The following is an 8,508-nucleotide window of genomic DNA, read 5'->3' as shown; positions in this document are numbered from 1 at the left end:
TCCATTATCTTTCATTACATAAAACTGCTTTTATATGCTTTGTCTGTTTCTTCTTTGTAACAAGTTACCTAACACCTTTTTTTTAAGGAAAAAGGATAACCGACCCTTTATGGTCTTATAACCTTTAAGCTTATTCGGGCCAGAGGGACTTTATCTTTGAGTCCCAAGTCCTTCCTCGAAAGTTTTGGGAATAAAACTAACTTTCTTGCTTCGGGGGGTTGGTTTTATTAGTTACGATCCTTTTATCTGATGTCCGTGGCGAAATGTGCCCGACAATACATTACATTTGGACCAATGTAATGAAACTTTCATGTCTCTTGTTTATGAAGTCTGATATATACCTTCTGAACTGGTTAACTTTACATTAGGGCACATGTTTTTGGTATGTTCTAAGTAACACCCGTTTGATTTAACAGACTTTGCTTTCCGTGGCAAGATTCTATTATGAATAGCAAATTCCATTGATTCCTTTGAACTACAAATGTGAAAAAAATGCAAAACTAATCCGGCTGCCATCTTTTGTAGTCCGTCCGGTTACATGTGTAGAATATTAGGTAACCGGGCAGTCCCCTGTGTCGGTATGTGATGTGCCAAGAATTTGTGGCATATTCAAGGCCTTTTTACGAGAAGTTTTACTTGTTTTTGAGCAAGTTAATGTCTATTTAATGTGTTTCCAGTGTTTTTCAGGTAACGAAATAGATTTGGAATGAAAACAGTTAAAAGTGCAGAAGTGGTCGTAAAATCAGTTTACGGACCGTATTCTCAAATACGGGCCGTATTCCATGGGCGTATTTAAGAATAAGAAGAACCAGAAAGCCAGGCTAAGGAAATGGTGATTTACGAACAACTTTTACGGACCGTATTCCACTTTACGATCCGTATTTCAAAGCGTATTTAACCATTCAAGCATCTGGCAGAAAGTCGAAGTTTTGGAAGTTGAAAGACGACTATATAGAAGACGGACCGTAAATAAAAAGACAGTCCGTATTTCAAGAGATTTTAGTTGCTCAAGTCTTGAAGGAAGACCTGGTCGTAAACTGGTTTACGGTTCGTATTTCAATTTACGGATCGTATTTTGTAGCGACGGGGACCAAAGTGCAAATCTGTAATGTTTACGTTTTCAGAACCTATAAATAGTCATTGTAGGGTTTTAATTGTTATCAGTTATTATATTTTTGTCTCTTGACTTAGATATCAAATACTCTCTAGTTTTTGAAGGTTCAAAACATCAATTCAAGTATTATCAATTCCTCTTTTCTTCCAAAGTAAGCAATTATGAATTCTTCAATTTCTTATTTCTTGTTCTTTGTCATGAGTAGCTAAATTCCCTTACTAAGGTTGTGAACCCAATGATGGGTGTTTTGTGATTGGGTTTGTGATTGATATACACATAATGAATTATTAGGGTTTATTTATTCTTCATTCTTCATTCATAATTAATGGTTGCAAACATTGATTAAAGCCATAAACCTTGATTTATTTGGAAAAATAATTAGGGTTGGTAAGAATAAATAACAAGGACTCAAAGCTTTAAACTTTATTTAATAAATTCACTTAGGAATAAGAAGAATTTACTTGGCAAAATTAATCGTTCTTCATAGTTACTTTCTTATATTTGGGAAAATCATAGAAAGAAATAATATTTATTTATTGGGAAATAGTAGAGATTTATATAGAGATTAAGTGCATTCATATAATGATCCATTAGAAGTATATCAAGATCAATACTCATGATCCGACACTCTATCTAACGGGGACACAACCTTAGTTTCTTTTACCATAAATTACCACCCAAAGCAATTAGTCATAAAAAACCAACTTTTACCAAAATCATCGGATTAAGACATTAAACCTAAATTTAGCATCCTACGACTTTAGTAACTTTTTCACACCATATTCCCTGTGGGATTCCACCCCAACCTTGTTGGGTTACTATATTTGACAACGTCTGCGTTATACCATTAATAGGTGTAATTTGAGCGTATCAGTATGCTTTTGCTTTGAATCTTTATCGGACCACTCTTGTACTAATAGTTGATCAGGCATGGTACCAGTGATCCGAAGTACCTTAGATTCCCTCGTAAGAGGATGAATACCAAGCCTTCTCATGGACCTATCCATTTTCGTGAAAGGATGAATACTAAACCTTCTCATGGACTATACATTTTCGTGCAAATATGTTAAGAAAATTCCTTTCTTATAACACAATGTCATCTCACAATGCCTTTCTTAAAACACAATGCCTTCTCCAGATATGGTATATAGCTCCCCCCCCCCCCCAGGTGTCTGGCTGTAAAGTATGAAGACCCTAGCGCTGGATATAATGACACCGGTGCTAATTATCATAATAAGTTGTATGGTGCTGCCTCATTAAAAATCTTGCTAGAAAAACCCAATTGGGACAAAAATCGATCGAAGGGAAAAAAAGTGCAGTGCGTATTTTTAAAATAGTTTGCTATATATCCCCTGGTTAGGCATAGTAGTTCTTTAAGTGACAGACATTCCAGTTACTGGGAAGCTTCTTTCCGCCTTAATCTTCCAACTGATATGATCCTTTGCCAGCAATCCCAGTAACCTTTTAAAGACCATCCCAATTGGAGCCTAATTTGCCTACACTTATGCCCGAGTATTGTAGATCACCATCCGAAGTACCTAGTCCCCAGCTTTGAAACGTCGGGGATTGGTCCTCCGATTTTAGTATCTTTACATTCGTTGTTTCTGCGCCACCATCCAGATGTAGGCAAGGTCCCCATGCTCCTCAAGCAGATCTAATTGAACAAGCATTGTATCCGAATTTTCTTGTTCATCATTCGGGAGGTATCCTAAACTCAGAGTCCCTACTTTGACAAGGACCAATTCCTCGACTCCTTATACGAGGGAAAAAGGCATCACCTCGGTGGTTGATTTTGCTGTAGTTCGGTACACCCAAAGCACCCCGGGTAATTTCGTAGGCCATGGCCCTTGGGCATATTCTAGTTTCTTTTTCAAATTTGTTTATTTGTAGCCTGTCTGCTCAAGCCGGTATGGTAAGGAGAGGAAATGATCCTTTTAATGTTCAAATTGGCCGGAAACTTTGTGATCTTGGAGCCGATAAATTGAGGTCCATCGTCACAAGCTATTTCTTTAGGAATCCCAAACCGACAAATTATATACTGCAGATAAAGTCCATCACCTCCTTCTCCCGGACCTTCTGGTAGGCACCTGCTTCAACCCACTTAGAGAAATAATCAATCATAACTAATACAAATTTTACCTGCACTGGGCCAAAAGGCAGAGGTCTGACTATGTCCATCCCCATTTCATAAATGGGCATGGAGACACAACCAGATGTAACTCTTCCCCAGTTAATGCAGCATTTGAGCATGATGCTGGCACTGGTCGTATTTTCTGATGAATGATTTTGTATTTTTTTCAATCCGGGGCCAATAGTATCTAGCCTTAATCAGCTGTTTAATCAATTTATCTGCCCTGGAATGATTATTGCAAATTTCCTCATAAACTTCCCTCATCACGTAATCTGATTCCTCATGCCAATGAGCCATAGTAATATCTCCGGTGTAATATTCCATTTAAAATGCAATACCGGGCCTCTTTTGCCCTTAATGCCTACACGCCTTTAGGTCCTTGGGTAGTTTTTCGTGTTTGAGGTAATCTATGAACTCATTCCTCTAATTCTAAACCAGGCTCATTAAATTCACTTCATCATAACTCGCAGGATCGAAGGCTGAGTAAAGCAGCTGCACTACTGACCCGATACTTGATCCTTCCGCTTATGTTGACGAACCCTAATTGGCTAAAGCATCCGCTTCTATGTTTTCTTCCCTGGGTACGTGAACCATCATCCATTCTCTGAATCTAAAGAGCAGCTTCAAAACCTTTTCGAGGTCCCATAGCATGTGTTCCTCCTTTACCTCAATTACTCTGTGGACTTGGTTTACCACCAACATTGAGTCGCACCTTACCTCGATTATTTCAGAGCCCAGTCTTCAAAATAGTGAATGTCTCCTGCAAATGACTCAAGTGGTCTCCTGCATGCATATCATCTATATAGACCTATATGATCTTCCCAATTTATTTTTCAAACATTTTGTTCACTAGCCTTTGATAGGTAGCACTGGCGTTTTTAAGTCCAAAAGGCATCACGTTAACAATAAGTTTCAAAGTTTGTGATGAAAGATGTTTTCTCTTGGTCATCCGGATGCATCCTAATTTGTTGTAACCCGAGTAGGTGTCAAGAAAATTCATCACCTTATATCCGGCTGTGGCATCAATCATTTGATCTATGATCGGTAGCGGGAATGAATCCTTTGGGCATGTCTTATTAAGATCTTTGAAATCAATGAACATTCTAAATTTAATCATTTTTAGGCACTATGACTACATTTGCTAGCCAATTTGGATATTTGACTTCCCGGACGGATCCTATGTTAAATAACCCTAATACCTCCTCTTTGAGAAACCTATTGCAAATATCAACTATAGGCCGTTTTGTCTATCGTACTAGCGGGAAACTGAGGTCCAAGCCTAGCTTATGAGTCGTAACCTCCGTAGGTATACCTATCATATATTTATAGACTGGGCAAAACAATCACAATTAGCTTTAAGATATTGAAAAATAACAATCCTGAGCTCTGGGGTCAACCCCGTACCTAGGTATACCTTTCTTTCCGGGAGTTCGGCATGCATAACAATCTGCTCAAGTTCTTCGATCATTAATTTTGTGGCATCTAAATCATCAAGCACCTGAAAGTATATTGGGACCTGATGCCTAGTTGGAAGCTCGTCCTTTGGCTCCGTATTTTCTGGTAATGCTCACTGACCTGAATTAGGGACGGGCTCCAGTTCCTGTGTTTTCTAGTTGCCGTCTTACTTTGTTTCCTCCCCCTTTGTCTCTTATATGGCAAACATCTCATATGCTTCCGGTTGCTCTCCTCGGACCTGCTTAATCCTATCCGAAGTTAGAAACTTCACCAATAGGTGCAAAGTCGAGGGTCTCACATTCATATCCTTGGATAATAAATAAGATAATTTTGCACACTCACAAAAATTTCTGAATAATTTTAAACAATTATTCAGGTTAATATTTTACTTCCATAAATTAATAGGGGCACCTCAAAGCTTTATTAATTATTCAGAAATTTATCAGCATTTTACATTATTTTCTATAATTCCCCAGCAGCTGACCAGTTTCAAATAATTGCTCATTTAATTCAGCAAAAATCAAGAAAATTAGATAAAAGACATTTTATTTATTTTTATCCAAGGAATTTGAGTAATTAAAAGAATTCATCGCTTTTGCCCCTCGAGCCTTGAATTATTACTATATGGGCATGTTTGTGCCACTTATGGCAAAATTATTTTAAATTATGATTTTTCAGCCTAGTTATTATTAAATTGCATTAATGACCACCTTATGATTAACCAACTCATGGTTCAATATAGCTGCGGTCAATTTTGTAAATTTCTGGATTCCAGACGGCCTTAATTGAAATGTCCAAGCCATGGAAAGATTAACTAAGCCATGGACAAATTAACTAAGGACGGTGATGAAAATTAGTCTTAATTGGTTAAATTAAATACCGAAACAAGGCTACGTATGCAAATAATTAATTACGAGGATAGTTATGCAATTAATGACAAAGATTAGCCGTAATTGCAGTCTTTATTTATTAAAGGGGTCAACTTGAGGCTTTTCTGCAAAGTAGGTTTTAAAACTCTTTTTAATTTTGTTATGTCTTCAATCGCTCTCGTTTTAATTATTTCTTTTTATGATTACGTACTTTAAATAATGACCTATTTTATTGAATTACTTATTTTTCCACTACGAGTATATATAAACTCGATATATGCACGTATACATATGTGATATATAAAAGGTTTCAGATATTTTTTTTTTTAAAAAATAGGGCCAGCTCCAACCCACAAAGGGGATGACCCGACCCAAATGACTTATAATACTCCCTCGGTATAACGACCAAACATAAGGGGGCCATTGTGTTATTTTCAAAGGGGCCTAGGGTGAAACCCTAGCCGCCCCTACTCCCTCACCCCTCTACGCCCCTTCCCCTTTTTCGTCTGGTCAAATCGACGATTACTGTGCGCCACCAATGCAGTGACGTCGTCGGGTGGTTGAAAAGAGGACGAAGCACTTTTTTCACTTGTTTTGCTCAAATTTCATCCAAACAACCCCTATAAGGTACAATCCGCATTTTATGTTTATTTTTTACTCCATTTACAATTGTGAGGAGCGATTATGACCGTTGATTGGCATTATCCTGATTTGAATGCCTACGGTCTAAGCTGAATGTGTCTTCTCCACCTTCCGCTTGCTAAGGGGAGTATTGAAGCACATCCGTCTAAGGAGAATTCTAAGGAAAAAGGGTTAGACTAGCTAGAATAGTACTTCCTCTATTGTATTCTAGTTTAACTACAAATCTTTGGTCTCATTCTCTAGCTAGGCATCTGATGTATTTATATAATGTTAAGAGACTTGTACAAAATATACAATGAAGAACAACCAGTAAAGCCTAGCCGTGTACTTTCTCTGTTCAGTTCTTTATGCTTTTACAACTAGTCACTTCAATTATAGTTAATTCCCTAAAAGGTCACCCATATTTAGACAATTGCCTCATAATATCACTTTTGTTTCATTTAGGACTAGAATATCACTCAACTATCCCCATTTTCCTCAAAAAATACTAAACATTACAAACCACCTTCTCTCCTAGTTGGCATTCCATGTCGCATTAAAATTTTATTTTTTTAATAATAAATTTGTGAAATAATTTCAAAGGCCTCCCTTCAAGTTTGTCTTGATAACACTTAGTTCCCTTGTGTTTTAGATATTTGCACTAACCTTCCTTATTTCAATTTTTGTAACCAAACTTGTTTAAATAAATAAAAATCTATATTCCAAATTTACCCTTTTATAATTTAGTCATGCGAACAATGTTTCATAATAGTTCTCTCACCCTAAAATTGTTAGGATTATTATATTTATAGTTAGGCTAAAAATTTAAAACTATCTTATATCTAAATAAGAAATCCTAAATTATAGTGTTAATGTAACATCACTATGAGAAATCCTAAATTCTAGTGTTATGGTAATATTTCTCTTTGTTCTTATAATCATGTTATTAATAACAATAATTAGGCTAAAAGGAGCACATCTCGGTTTTAATAATTAGATGGTGAGATGAATAATCCATTTTTTAAATTCTTATAGTTGTATTATTGCAATAAGTTTTAAACTAATATTTTTTTTTTTGGTAGAAGGAGCATAATTATATCTACAAAAAATGGTTGGAAATTTTATATAGCATGAGACTTTAAAAATAATTAATGAAGCAGTATGAAGCCCAAGCTTTTTGAAATCAATTTTCATATCACAGTTGTTGAATATCATGTTTTAGCGTTCGAGATTAAAATTTTGAAGCACAATTTTTTTTTTTTTTAAAAAAAACAGCACTTTTACTTATAAAATTAGATAGTTATGAATTAGGAAAAATCTTACGATCAATGAGAAACTATTATTGTCAAAAGTTTAAACATTATAAATAAGGTTACAAAAGGGTATATTAGCAACATAAATATTTTTTAGTATTTAAAATTAGTTTGGTTACAAAAGAATCAAAATAAGGGAGGTCAGTGTTAAGGGAACTAGGTGTTATAAAGGCAAAAAAATTATTCCATACGTTTATTATTAAAAAAATAAAATTTTAATGTGAGATTGCATATTGGCATGCCAATTAAAAGAAAAGGAGGGTTTAGTAATGTTTAGTATTTTTTGAGGAAAATAGGGATAGTTGAGTGATATTCTAGTCCTAAAAGAAACAAAAGGGGATATTAGAAGACAATTGTCAAAATATGGATGATCGGAATTAACTCCTTCAATTATCGTGAAATCAAATGATCCCTTAAAAGTCTTATTGGCTCGTGCACATGTTCTATTGGAATAATAACAATGTGGATATCAATAGTGAATAATTAATAGTTATGAATCATTGTGCAGTGATTAATAATTGATCACGTTATATGTTGTAATTTTATACTTTAAGGATATTTTTATTTTTTGACATCTTTATTGGTGTATTGCTATAACACATATTCTTCTTCTCACATTCTATATCCTAATAAAACATAAATATACTCTTTTATAAGTTAAGATCATATTAAGATTAATTATGACAGCCAAATGATGCACTATCTACGTAGGGTTGACTTTTTCCCTTAAAATAATTACTTCTAGTTTCTGAACACAAACTAAAGTCCAAACAGATACGGGGGGAAACTTAATATGGTAGCTAGTATCCTATAGACGGTTTTATTTTCTTTGATAAAAGAGCCATGTATACTTTTAAAACTTCCTAAATAATAAAAGTTTAAAATAAAGTTTGTAAATATGTTGATGATCAGTGCAAAAAACGTCAATATGCAAATCTATAGTATTAATTAATCGCTACGAGGTTTACTATTTTGATTATATTTACTATATGTAAATTAGATCCT

The sequence above is a fragment of the Lycium ferocissimum genome, chromosome 6, assembly GCF_029784015.1.
Source record: "Lycium ferocissimum isolate CSIRO_LF1 chromosome 6, AGI_CSIRO_Lferr_CH_V1, whole genome shotgun sequence".
NCBI classification, from domain to species: Eukaryota; Viridiplantae; Streptophyta; class Magnoliopsida; order Solanales; family Solanaceae; genus Lycium; species Lycium ferocissimum.
This window is presented reverse-complemented; position numbering follows the sequence as displayed.